Source organism: Artemia sp. Qi Xiang Cuo, chromosome 17 (genome assembly GCF_049724085.1).
Source record: "Artemia sp. Qi Xiang Cuo chromosome 17, ASM4972408v1, whole genome shotgun sequence".
Classification (NCBI taxonomy): domain Eukaryota; kingdom Metazoa; phylum Arthropoda; class Branchiopoda; order Anostraca; family Artemiidae; genus Artemia; species Artemia sp. Qi Xiang Cuo.
The window spans coordinates 16,704,923-16,717,714 of record NC_142810.1 but is presented as its reverse complement, the minus strand read 5'-3'; the positions used below and the strand labels follow the sequence as shown (position 1 = coordinate 16,717,714).

General features: G+C 35.0%; 1 long non-coding RNA gene across 2 annotated transcripts in view; it reads right to left on the bottom strand.

The window, feature by feature from the left end:
- Positions 1 to 10,276: 10,276 nt before the first annotated feature.
- The window catches only part of LOC148941955 (uncharacterized), a 62,420-nt gene continuing 59,904 nt past the window's right edge, over positions 10,277 to 12,792 (bottom strand). For both annotated transcript variants that reach the window (XR_016143213.1, XR_016143212.1), the window contains one exon: positions 10,277 to 10,576. This is a non-coding gene — a long non-coding RNA (uncharacterized LOC148941955). The remainder of the gene's footprint in view (positions 10,577 to 12,792) is intronic.

Below are 12,792 nucleotides of genomic sequence, written 5' to 3'. Positions count from 1 at the left end.
TAACATAAAAAACTTGTATATCATGAACTAGAAATCTACGTCAGAAAAAACTTGTCCTTAATAGGACCGGTATTAAATGAGCCTGGTAACCCAATTACTTGAAAGTACACACACAACCTGTTTGGTACGGGGGCCCCTTGGAAATGGTACCTTGGTATATACTGTGGGGCTATTGTGATAAGGGTACAAATAAGTAAAATCTTGGGGCGGTGGGTCAATGTAACAAGGGCGCCAATAATTGACCAAATCGACAAATTTATTAATAGAAAGATTGAAAAATAGAAAAAAACATAAGATATGAGGGCACCAGAAAAAATCTTGGGGGGGCTCCCCCTAGGTCCGCCACTGCCCCCAACATCTTAGTTTGCAAGGAGTGGTTTTAGAAAGTTCGAAGAGGGTCTGGTCGATTAGAATTAAAACTCGCAGTATTAGTGCAAGTAAAGTAAAACTCACCCCCGCCCGTCCTCGTTTTTACTACCAAATCCCAGTGCAACTCCTAAGACGTCCTAATAAGGTTTGGACTCAACTATTTTGTTCGAAATAATTGAAAGTATTGTTAGATTATTTATATAGCTTAAAAAATAAATTATATTATTTTTAGGAAATGGGTCAATCAAGTGTGTTGATTTTATAACACAAACACAAACAAAAAAAAAAAAAAAAATAATATTGCATTTAGTAACCTCTGCGGCGTTTAAAAACAAGTTTCCGGCCACTGCAACGTAATGCCCCTCAAAAACGGAACGGCCTAAATGCTGAACATAGCTTGCCAGTTTTAATTGGGTAGGTTGGTCAATCTTAATTTTATGATCAACTACCAACTCATGTGCAATTGATATAGATTTGGAGACTTTTGTAGTCTGGGACAAGAATCTGGAAAAAATGCTCCTAACGCTGGAATATGTACAACGCTAGAAAACTCATTGGAAAAATTTCTATCTTACATGAGTTTTTTCTATAAATTAATAAAAAAAAAAGCTTCCCGAATAAGAAATAGACGCAATCTTAAATTTAAGACGCTATAAAAGTCCTACAATAACTGAAAATGGAAACGACAAGAAATTATTATTAAAGAATAAATAAAACCTGAAATGAACCGAATTAAACTAAGCTATTAAACTGGATCTATTAATCAGAAATTGCACATACAATGTTGTATTTTACTATTCCCCCAAAGGTTAATTGGCCTGTAAAGAAGGGGGAAGAAAAACAGGTCACTTATTCAGAGAAGAAAAAAAACCATAAAATTATCACTCGCAGAGAGAAGAGCGACAAGTAGAAAAGAGAGAAAATAGAAATTTTAGTTTCTAATTGAATGAGTCCCCTTCGGATTTTATACAGCCATTTCATCCATTTAAATTGGCTGTTGGTGGTTTTTATGACAACGATACATAGAAGCTGTATATGTGACTTTTTGATATAGGCAACGCTAGAATCGTGACTCTCAAATATACAAAAATAATCAGTTTTCCCAGGAGGGTATGAACTAATCACTATTATAGCAATTTGTATGTATCTCACATATCTTTATCTTCTATAGGATACTGAGAAAAATCCTGCTGTCCATATTCATTAGACTTAAGCATGTAGGTCACAGACTTCTCCTGCCAAACAATACCCCTTGACATTTAAGGATTATAGTGTTATAGGTTTTATCCTTGTGCTCTCCTTGAGCAGATAGTCATAAATTATGACCTAACCAATCCATAAATTTTGTTGACTGGAATAAAAGCTGAAAGGCAAAAAAAGGCAATAAATTGACAATGAAATAAAAAAAAATTCTTCACTATTTCTGCAAGATCAAAAGACACACACACACACGCAGACACACACACATATATACATATATATATATATATATATATATATATATATATATATATATATATATATATATATATATATATATATATATATATATATATATATATATATATATATATATATATATATATATATATATATATATATATATATATATATATATATATATATATATATATATATATATATATATATATATATATATATATATATATATTTCGGCCGGAGATAGCCCGAACAATATTGGTATTCTCGTAAATCATTCTCAAAGTAGTTAACAAAAATGTTTACTCGTTTCTTGTCTTTCTCGTGCAAGTTGATACGCTCTTTAAGGGGTCCGGCGTATTCTCGCTTGAAAATTGAACCCCTAGAAAAATTCGTCCAGAGATTAGCTCCCTGCGGAAATTAAGATCCCTTAAAATTCTCCCTAGAAAATTCAATCCTTCACATCTGAAAAATTTCACCCCGAGAATTTCCCTCTAAGAACTTTTCCCCCTGGGCAATTTTCAACCTGAAAATAAATACTATTTATTGAAAATTGATTTGATCTGTATTGATATATATGTCGTTTTTATTGCTATGAGCAATAGTATGATTAAATTTAAGTTATAGCGTTTGCATTAAAGGGTAAAAAAATTTTAAATTTTAACTGGGCTTTTTAAGAAACAAATTTTATAAAAAATATAAAAATTGTTTTATAAGTTTTTTGTTACTTTTTTACAAGATGATTGAAATTTTTAGAGTGGGGGGTAAAACCCCTCTCCTGGATATGGCCTTGGAATTTTATATATTCAGCATTTTCCTGTGCTTCATTAAAAAACCTCACTTTCCTCAATCCATCAAATATGTAAGTTTCCTTTGTTTTTTTTGTATTATTTTGTTTTGTTACAATATTATGAAAGCTAAGTCACATTTATGATAGTTAGGGAGTCAACGTGTTAGAAATTTGAACTGAGACGTTTACAAAACTGTATCATACTTTTTTGCTTGTGGAAAGATATTTTTGGCGGAAGGTTAATATAGCATAATTCCAACTTAAATACTTCTAAAAAAGAGGGATGTCAATTGTAAATGACTGGCCTGCAATACCGAATTAACATAACAAGTGTTTCCAAGGTTAAGACATCCAGAAACTTGTCCGTCACAGTTCATTGTGCAATCTAATTTGAACAAGAAATCAAGTTATTTCTAGCTCTAAGATTTTCTTACTAAATTCAAATTCTTAGTTTCAGTCCATATATTCAGCCACTTACTTTAAAATTGATAAGGTGGATCAATGAAACTTGTTATGCTAAATACCGACACTCTTTCGGCCTGGCATGTTAATTGAACCAATATCCAAACGAAAACGAAACGCTACGCCGGCATGACTTGACGAGTAAGACTTGCTAATTAACAAACATAGATTTTCAATTTTGAATTGGTATGACCCAAGGTAAACTGGAAAAAACTGAATATATCCAGATCATCGAACTAGCCTCTCTAGAGTATCTTGAGAATACCTATGAATGCCTGAAAATTTCTTATCCTTCCCAAAGCTGTTTCAAGATATTATCTCGGGGACCTTAAATATACACATAATGTCTTTCAGCTTAAATCCTTTCCCTTGGTAAAAATTATAAACTCACTTGCCCCACCTACCCTCCGCTACTCCCTCCCGGTTCGCCGCGACGCCCACCGCCTCCCCCGCCCCCCCCCCATATTTCGCCTAGATAATTCCGGTGATTCATTTGACGGGAAGTGAAAGTTCTACACACCGGTTCAAGTTAGATACAATGCTATAGCGTTGCCATAAAATAATCATAAGGGTTTAATGTATTAATATGAAATTATCGTTTCCAAGAGGCACTTCATATGGAAGCGGTGGGCATATCAACGTCGGAAAGAGGTTCAATCAATATCAAATAAAAAATTAGTCTTAATTTTGGTTGTCAAAAGTGCTTAGAGAGCAACAAACCACCCACACACCGTTTATACCCCACACCATAATCCAAAATTTGGGCGAGTGCCATTAAATAGTGGATTTTGCCTTCTCTTTACCTCAAAATAATCTAAAAAACGACTAGGCGCTAGAAATATTTGGCCGCCTCCACCCGCATTGCTGGTGTGCCGAAACTTTTGTTACAGTGACGTACAAAAAAATTTTCAGCGGCGCATCACCGGTCTTTGGCGTAGCTTCGGGGACTACTCCAAAGCCCCAAAGGTCTAGCAAGCTAATTGTGTGTCTTCTTTTGTAACCCAATATGGTAGCGCATATTTAATATTGCATAGTTTCTATCGAAAAAATTATAAAAAGTGGGATTGAATTTGTAAACAGCTGACCTGCAATACCGAATTAATATAGAAAGTGTTTCCAAGGTTAAGAAATCCTGACACTGGTCTGTGACATTTCATTGTATACGTTCATTTTAAGAAGAAGCCAACTTATTTCTAGCTCAAAGATTCTTTTACTAACTTCATATTTTGAAAGTCAGCCTATATATTGTGTAAAGTATTTCCGGGACTGTAAATTCTGCCTTTCTAGGTGTCAAATTTCTAACGGGTTCCACTCATTAAAATGTCAAAGGTTTTTCGTTCTAAGAGGTCCCTATAGTCATAGTTATTCTTCAAAATGACTCTGTTCCCATGGTTCTGATGCGAGAAGTCGAATATTCAAACCCCAGGGTCTTGCTGTCTGAGTTTACATATGTCGTAAGAATCTTAACTTCATGCTTATCTTTTAACGTTACTTAATTAGATTGCATCAATTTCATCAATATCCCACCCCACCACAAATTGCTGCCTCGGGATGTTTGTGGTATAATGTGTTAATTTCTCTTACTTTTCTTTCGTAGTAAGATGCTTGACGAAAATTAATGCATAAATTTCCCGTTGCGCTGTTGTCCATATCCAGTTGGACTGCCCCTGATTTAAAGACAAGGTCGTATCCAGAGGGGGGGGGGGGGCAGGGTGCCTGACCCCCCCCCAAAAAAAAACTGTTTGTTCGACTCGTAGACTTTCAAATAAGTTCTACCTGTAAAACGACCCCCCCCCTCCAAAAAAAAAAAAAAAAAAAATGGTATATATTATTGATTTCCTACAGTAGAGACAAAGAAAAAAAAATGTTGTCCATATAGAATCAATTTTTAATATATTTCACTGAAACAAATAAAAAGAGGCAAAAAATATCAATTCAAAAAAATTTTCCATTCGAAGCTCACACAATACACTGATTGTATAAGTCCTTGTTTCAATCAACCAAAAAAGGAAATATCACCATTTTATGTCATAAATAAAGCAATGAAAAAAATCGAGCATTGAGTGAAAAACTTTGTTCATTCTTCGGTGTCTGCAACATCAAATCGGACATCTTGACATGGATCTATTTCACTAGCATTGTCCATTTCCATATCAGAGGTTTCGCAGTCAGTTAAAAGGGCAGTGGCTTCTTCCAAAGTTACCTAAAAATCAAGATGAATTAGTCATTTTAAATAAACATGGCGCACGAATATGGGGATGTAACAACAAACACTGAAAGTGAGGTTTAGGTCATTTTTTCCCCAAAGTCACCTAATCAAAATTTTGAGACAGTTATTTTGTTCAGCATAGTCGAAAATTTAATAAACATCTCTTTGATGATGACTTAATCCCCCACAGTTCCCGGGGGAAGGGCTGCAATTTATGAACTTTTCTAGTGGGGAGGTCTTTCATTTTTTATAATTACTTTACAGTCCCAAATTTCCAGGGGGCATGGTCCTCCTGTCCCCACTTGCCGGTGCCCAAGCATGCTAAACAACAATATTAAAAATCGCTTTGTGTACATTAATTTTATGCCAAAACAGCAATTTTTTTTAAGATTATTTCTCTGGAATAAAACCACTCTGTACAACAACAGAATGCGACACCTCATTTGTAAGCTGCTGCCATAAAGATTTTAAATATCCAAGTCTTATCCAATAGTTTTTGAACCAAATTTGAATTTGCCATGTTTTTCTTTGGGAGGTACTAATATTCAGGGGTAGGGGGGTTTATGGAGCTAGGACATTCCTAGGCAAAGAAAACTTCTCCGTTTAAGATTTATGTTACTATAACATATCTTTTTAAAACTTTAATTTTTCTTATTTTGACTTGGAGGGTTTGAGAGGAAAGGGGAGATTGGAGGCAAGAGGATTTGTGTGGCCCTTTGAGGTTTAATATAGAAAACAACGCTATCAAAAGAGGTATCTAGTATAATTAACCGGCCTGGGTGATACCGCTAGTTGGAATATAGAAAAAAAGCCAACCGTGCGCGCAACGCGTGAGGGGCGGCTTGGGGGGGGGCGAACCCCCTCAAATACGTAATAATTTCTGGTGGTTTTAAGTTTTAATGTTGCTCCTTACTTTCAGTTGAAAAAACTTGTTTGCACTAAAAAAAACTTTGGCGTAAACAGCAAAGTACTGACTAGGGGGCGAACCCCATCATATACGTAATAATTTTTGTTCGTTTTAAGCTTTAATGGTGCTCCTTGCTTTCAGTTGAAAAAACTTTTTTTATATTTAATTTCTGATCTCTTATTAGATAATGCTGTGAAATCAAGTACTCACTTCATAGAAATGTCCCTTTCCCCAAGAAAACATCCACTATAGAAAGGTCCTCCCACGTAATCACTTTTAGGGGGTTTTACCCCCTTTTTTCGAAAATAAGGCAAATTTTTTCAGGCTCGTAACTTTTGATGGGTTAGACTAAATTTGATGAAACTTATATATTTGAATTCCGCATAAAAATCAAATTTTTTTGATTTATGTACTGGTATCAAAATTTCATTTTTTAGAGTTCTGATTACTTATGAGCTGGGTTGCTCCCTGCTTTCAGTTCGTTACCACTAACTGTTTGATTACCAAGTTTTAACGTCTCCATAGAATCAACTGAATCAATGGTGACGAAATCAAGGAACAAAAAAAACACTCAAGAAATACATAATTTGGGCTACATATTTCCACAAAAAGAATGATAGTCGTCCCTAAAAGAAAAATAACTTCACAAATTTATTATAATAACTATTTTTTCTTTATTGTGAAATACAAATATTTCATATTTTGTGTCGGCACTAAGTCTTAAATTTAGTAATGACATGTGAAAAATTCTCAAGAGAGTAGATGTCTTGAAGAGAGTATTGTAAGAGTGACCTTTTTTTGCAAGTTTGGTCAAATTAAGTTCAATTTGATAACATTATTGAAAACAGTTCTGTACCGACAATTTAGTACAAGTTTAACACATCTTTACATGCTGAGTAAAACTCCATTAACGATTTTAACCCTTTCTACAGTCCACCTGGTAACAGAAAGAATAATGAAAAGCAAAAACAAACGTATCTAAATCTTTACATGACAAGCTAAGATAGAAAGGAAAAAAAATGTTTATTTTTGAAGAACGCAATAAAAAAGGGTATAGGATAATTCAACCCTCAAGATCATCTTGCAAAGTAAATAAGCAGCAACACCAGGATTTGAACTCCTGTCGTCACACAAAAGGGATTATATGTCTAGCAAACTAATTTTGACCCTACTTTGGTACAAAATTAGGAAATAGCTAATTGACATGGACTTCTGAAAAGCTATATGAAAATTGTCCTAGTTTTAGAGGTCGCATTGCCACGTGATACCACACTTGCCTCTAAACATTAAGTTAAACAGTCCACACAAAAAGGAGGGATGGTTATCCCCCATTGCGTTATTGAACTCATGTTTTAGGAAAGTTCAGAATTTCATTCTTTTTGAAATTTCATTTTTTGGGGGAAGGGATTCTGAAAACTCACAAATTTGTATTTTTTTGGGCCAAATTTACCTGAGCGGTTCTTCCTATCAATATCAAGATACGATTTCACTTCTTGTATCTCTTCAGCTGGAGGAATATATCTAAACCATGCAAGTGATTAGGCAGTAAAATAGAATTTTTTCCCCACAATTATTTTAAAGTAGTTTTATGGTGAAGTAAAAGATTGTATTTACAGTATACTATTAGGCGGCTTTTATGTAAATCGGATTATTTTGATAAGATCCTTTTTAGTTACTATATTTCTAAATTTGTTTTTAACCTTGCCCAGTCGCCTGTAATAATTAGAAGTGGGACATGTGCCAGTTTCGTAACTTTTCAGGAAAGACAAAGAAAAAACAGAAAAAATTTGACGGTTGTTGTCATTCTGAAGCATGAAGCTAATAACAAGACCTGATAAAAAAGAAACATATGCCACTTAGAGACTTATGTCCCTTTTTATTTTAGTAAAGGTACAAGATAATACAATTCTGAGTGCACCATTCGATTGCTCGTGCTTAGTTTAGCTATGACACATACATAACTCATTTCCGACCAAAATGGATTATGTCGCACTTAATTATCACAGCTGCAGTGGGTTCCCGGAACTATATAATGCGGGTATTCGCCAGGAATAATGTTTTTCTTGTGAATTTTATCTCTCTAAAAATATAAACGTAACAACCTGAGGTTGAAAAGAAAGGCTCTAATCTCAGGTGCTCTCAGTGGATCAGCTACCTTGATCGGTTGTGTGAATGTGGTTAATGGGTTTTCTCAAAGAACAGCAACTCTAAATTTCTTCAAGAGTCATGATCACATATCAAAGAAAGGAGGCTGCTTGATCTGATAATTTCAGGGCAGTGAGGATGCAGATCAGGACAAAACTGATGATTTTGGCATTTAAGGCCCACCTTTAAAATGATATTAAGAGAACAGTTTTTTCAGAGGTTCTTTTTTCATTTTTAAAGCATTGTAAATGCAGAAGTTAAACTTTGGCTTTAAAGCTAAAGTTGGATTAAAATGAGTGTGATAGAGAAAATGAATAAAAATAAAAGATGTAGGAATTGTATGAAGTAGAGACCTTCATTAGAACATAAAATAAGTAATCAATCTATACAATAAGAGGGTTGATACTTCCCAACATTTCACTGTCTACTCTCTACAGTGACTATTTTTTCTGGGTCTAGGCGTTTTCCCCTCCAGAAAGCACCCCACGGAAAATTCCTCCCCCCCGTAAAAAATATCCCCAACAGCCCTCCCCCCATATGTCTCCCAGTTATTTCCGAAGATTCATTAGACGGGAAGTGAAAATTCTACACACCTGTTCAAGTTAGAGACAATGCTATAGCGTTGCCATAAAATAATCATAAGGGTTTAATGTATTAATATGCATTTATCGTTTCCAAGAGGCTCTTCATATGGAAGCGGTGGGCATATCAACTTCGGAAAGGGGTTCAATCAATCCCAAATTAAAAACTCAAGTGTTAAATTTGAGAGTCAAAAGTGATTAGAGAGCAACAAACCGCCCCCACACCGTTTATACCCCAAACCACAATCCAAAATTTGTGCGAGTGCCATTAAATAGTGGATTTTGCCTTATATTTTTCTCAGAATAATCTAAAAACGATTAGGGGCTAGAAATATTCGGCCGCCACCACCCCTATTGCTGGTGCGCCGAAGCTTTTGTTACGGTGACGTGCAAAAATATTTTCAGTGGCGTATCACTGGTCTTTGGCACGGCTTCGGGGACTACTCCAAAGCACCAAAGGTTTAACAAGCTCATTGTACGTCATTGTTTGTAACCCGATATTGTAGTGCATGTTTAATTTTGCATAATTTCTATCGAAAAAAATATGAAAAGTGGGATTGAATTTGTAAACAGCTGACCTGCAATACCGAGTTAATATAACAAGTATTTCCAAGGTTAAGAAATCCTGATACTGATCTGTCACAGTTCATTGTATACGATAATTTTAACAAGGAACCAAGTTATTTCTAGCTCAAAGATTCTTTTACTAACTTCACATTTTGAAAGTCAGCCTATATATTGTGTAAAGTTTTTCCGGGACTGTAAATTCTGTCTTTCTAGGCGTCTATTAAAACTGTCCACTCATTAAAATGTCAAAGGTTTTCGTTCTAAGAGGTCCCTATAGTCATAGTTATTCTTCAATATGACTCTGTTTGCATGGATCTGATGCGTGGAGTCGAATATCCAATCCCCAGGGTAATTCGGTCCGAGTGTCCATATTTTGTCATAGTCTTAACTTCATGCTTATCTTTTAACGTCACTTCATTAACTTGCACCACTTTCATCAATATCCCACCCCATCAAAAATTGCAGCCTCATTGATGTTTTCATATTATGTGTTTCCTTCGCTTACTTTTCTTTCCTAGTAAGATGCTTGGCGAAAATTAATGTATAAATTTGCCGTTGCGCTGTTGTCCATATCCAGTTGGACTGCCCCTGATTTAAAGACAAGGTCGTATCCAGAGGGGGAGGGTCAGGGGGCTTGACCCCCCCCCCCAAACTGTTTGTTCGACTCGTAGACTTTCAAATAAATTCTACCTGTAAAACGACCCCTCCCCCCCCCCAAAAAAAAAGATATATATTATCGATTTCCTACAGTAGAGACAAAGAAAAAAAATGTTGTCCATATAGAATCATGTTTTAGTATATTTCACTGAAACAAATAAAAAGAGGCAAAAAATATCAATTTCAAAAATTTTTCCATTCGAAGCTCACATAATACACTGACTGTATAAGTCCTTGTTTCAATCTACCAAAAAAGGAAATATCACCATTTTAGGTCATAAATAATGCAATGAAATAATCAAGCATTGAGTGAAAAACATTGTTCTTTCTTTAGTGTCTGCAACATGAAATCGGACATCTTGACATGGATCTATTTCACTAGCATTGTCCATTTCCATATCAGAGGTTTCGCAGTCAGTTAAAAGGGCAGTGGCTTCTTCCAAAGTTACCTAAAAATCAAGATGAATTAGTCATTTGAAATAAACATGGCACACGAATATGGGGATGTAAATACAAAGACTGAAAGGGAGGTTTAGATTGTCATCTTCCTCATAAATGGAGGGCAACTAGGCCCCCTCCTACGCTATTTTTTTTCCCAAAGTCACCTAATCAAAATTTTGACAGTCATTTTGTTCAGCATAGTCGAAGATTTAATAAACATCTCTTTGATGATGACTTAATCCCCAAGGGCTGCAATTTATGAACTTTGCCCATTGTTGACATATAGTATTGGTTAATGGGAAGTATACAGACGTTTTCAGGAGGGATTTTTTCTAGTGGGGGAGAGGAGGAGCTTACGGGGGAGCATCTTTTTATGGAGGATGTTTCCTTGGGGGAAGAGACATTTTTGTGAAGGAGGTGTCGGATTTCCCAGCATTATTTAAAAAACGATCATAAATTTAATAAAACAAGTTTTTTCAACTGAAAGTAAGGAGCATCATTAAAAATTAAAACGAACAGAACAAATTGCGTAGATGAGCGCGTTCGTCCCCAAGTCAATACCTCACACTTATAGCTAAAGCTTTTTTTTAGTACTTTCAAATGAGCTATCTATTCTCATTAATCGGCCGTTATGATTCAGTGGTTTGTGATTACAACAAAATTTAAACTTTAGTGTAAAGGGTGAGTAATTGACTTTGGGGCGAACTCCCTTATATACGTAATAAAAGCATACGAATATAGATGTTCGTTCCGTGAGTTACGTCAGAACATAATTTCGAGATTGCCATTTAGCAAAAAAAAAACTAAAATTAATATGCAAATTTTGTTCGATTTATTCATGTATGGTGAGCCAAAATCAAAGCTGCATTAACTCAAAAATTTTCAGAAATTAAATAAAAAAAAACATGTTTTGTAAACTGAAAGTAAGGAGCGACATTAAAATTTAAACCGACCAGAAATCAGTCCTTATATGAAAGGGGTGGTCCTCTCCGTAACGCCTCGCTCTGTACGCTAAAGTTTGACTCTGTCTTATAACTTTATTTTTTAAAACAATAAAAAACTGTATCATAAATAGTAAGGCAGTGAGTCAGGGACTTTCATATACGGAATAATATCTGCTCGTTTTAAGTTTTGATATCGCTCCTTACTTACAGTTAAAAAAAACTTTTTTTTTTTTATTTAATTTAATGAATCTAACAAATTAGTTACTTGGGTACTCGCATACTCGTGTTGAAAGGCTGATCTATAGCAACATCTTGGGTTGGGGGGGGGGCAATGTGACAAGGGTGCCAATAACTTACCAAATTGACAAGTTTATTTTTAAAAAAGGTAAAAACAAGAAAAAACAAATCAAGCTGCCAGAGAACACGTGGTAGGGGGGGAGGGAGTTGATTTGGTCCCCAGCCTCCACCCTGGATCTGATACAATTCATGTTATTTCCAGTGTAGTCTTATGAAACCATAGAATCTTGTCAAACTGTCAGATCGGTCATTGGCAAGATCTTACATTACCACTCCCAAAAAATGTGTCATTGTTTTTTGATGGAAAAGAATCTCTGGAGTTTTTGATTTGATCACCACTTAGGATAAGATTTGGCAACTACGCTACACGACGTCTTAGACGTAAAAATTATGTATGACACCCGTCAAGTGCGTATCCTTTGCTTGTAAGTTTCCACCACAGTTTATATAATTATATAAACTGTGGTTTCTACTAATTAGGCTAGATTTCCCTTTGGGTTTCTGATTTTCTTGCTGTTTTACCAGCAAGGAATGTATCTTCATACACCACAGCAGCAGAACAATTTATGAAGAACTCGTACACTGTGATAGTGTATCATTTTAGAGAAACTTTTCACTATTCTATGTTAAAAATATTTTTGTTATGAGACAAAGTGGTTTAAGACAAAGGATTTTAAAAAAAGATTGATGTTTTTACAGAAAATAAATGTACAAAAAGAGATTTTAATATTGTTATATAGCATGCGGGGGCGCCGCAAAGGGAAGACAGGAGGGCCATGCCCCCCTGGAAATTCGGGACTATATAGTAGTTATAAAAAAATTCAAGACCTCTTTTGGCCTACCTCTAGAACTAACGCCATAACAGTAAAGATTAAATATTATTGAATATATTCATGTAACATGCAATTTGAAAAGCTCCTTATTTGAAAGTTCCTGTCATAAAGATTATAAACAGCAAATTCTTATCCTATAGTTTTTTAACC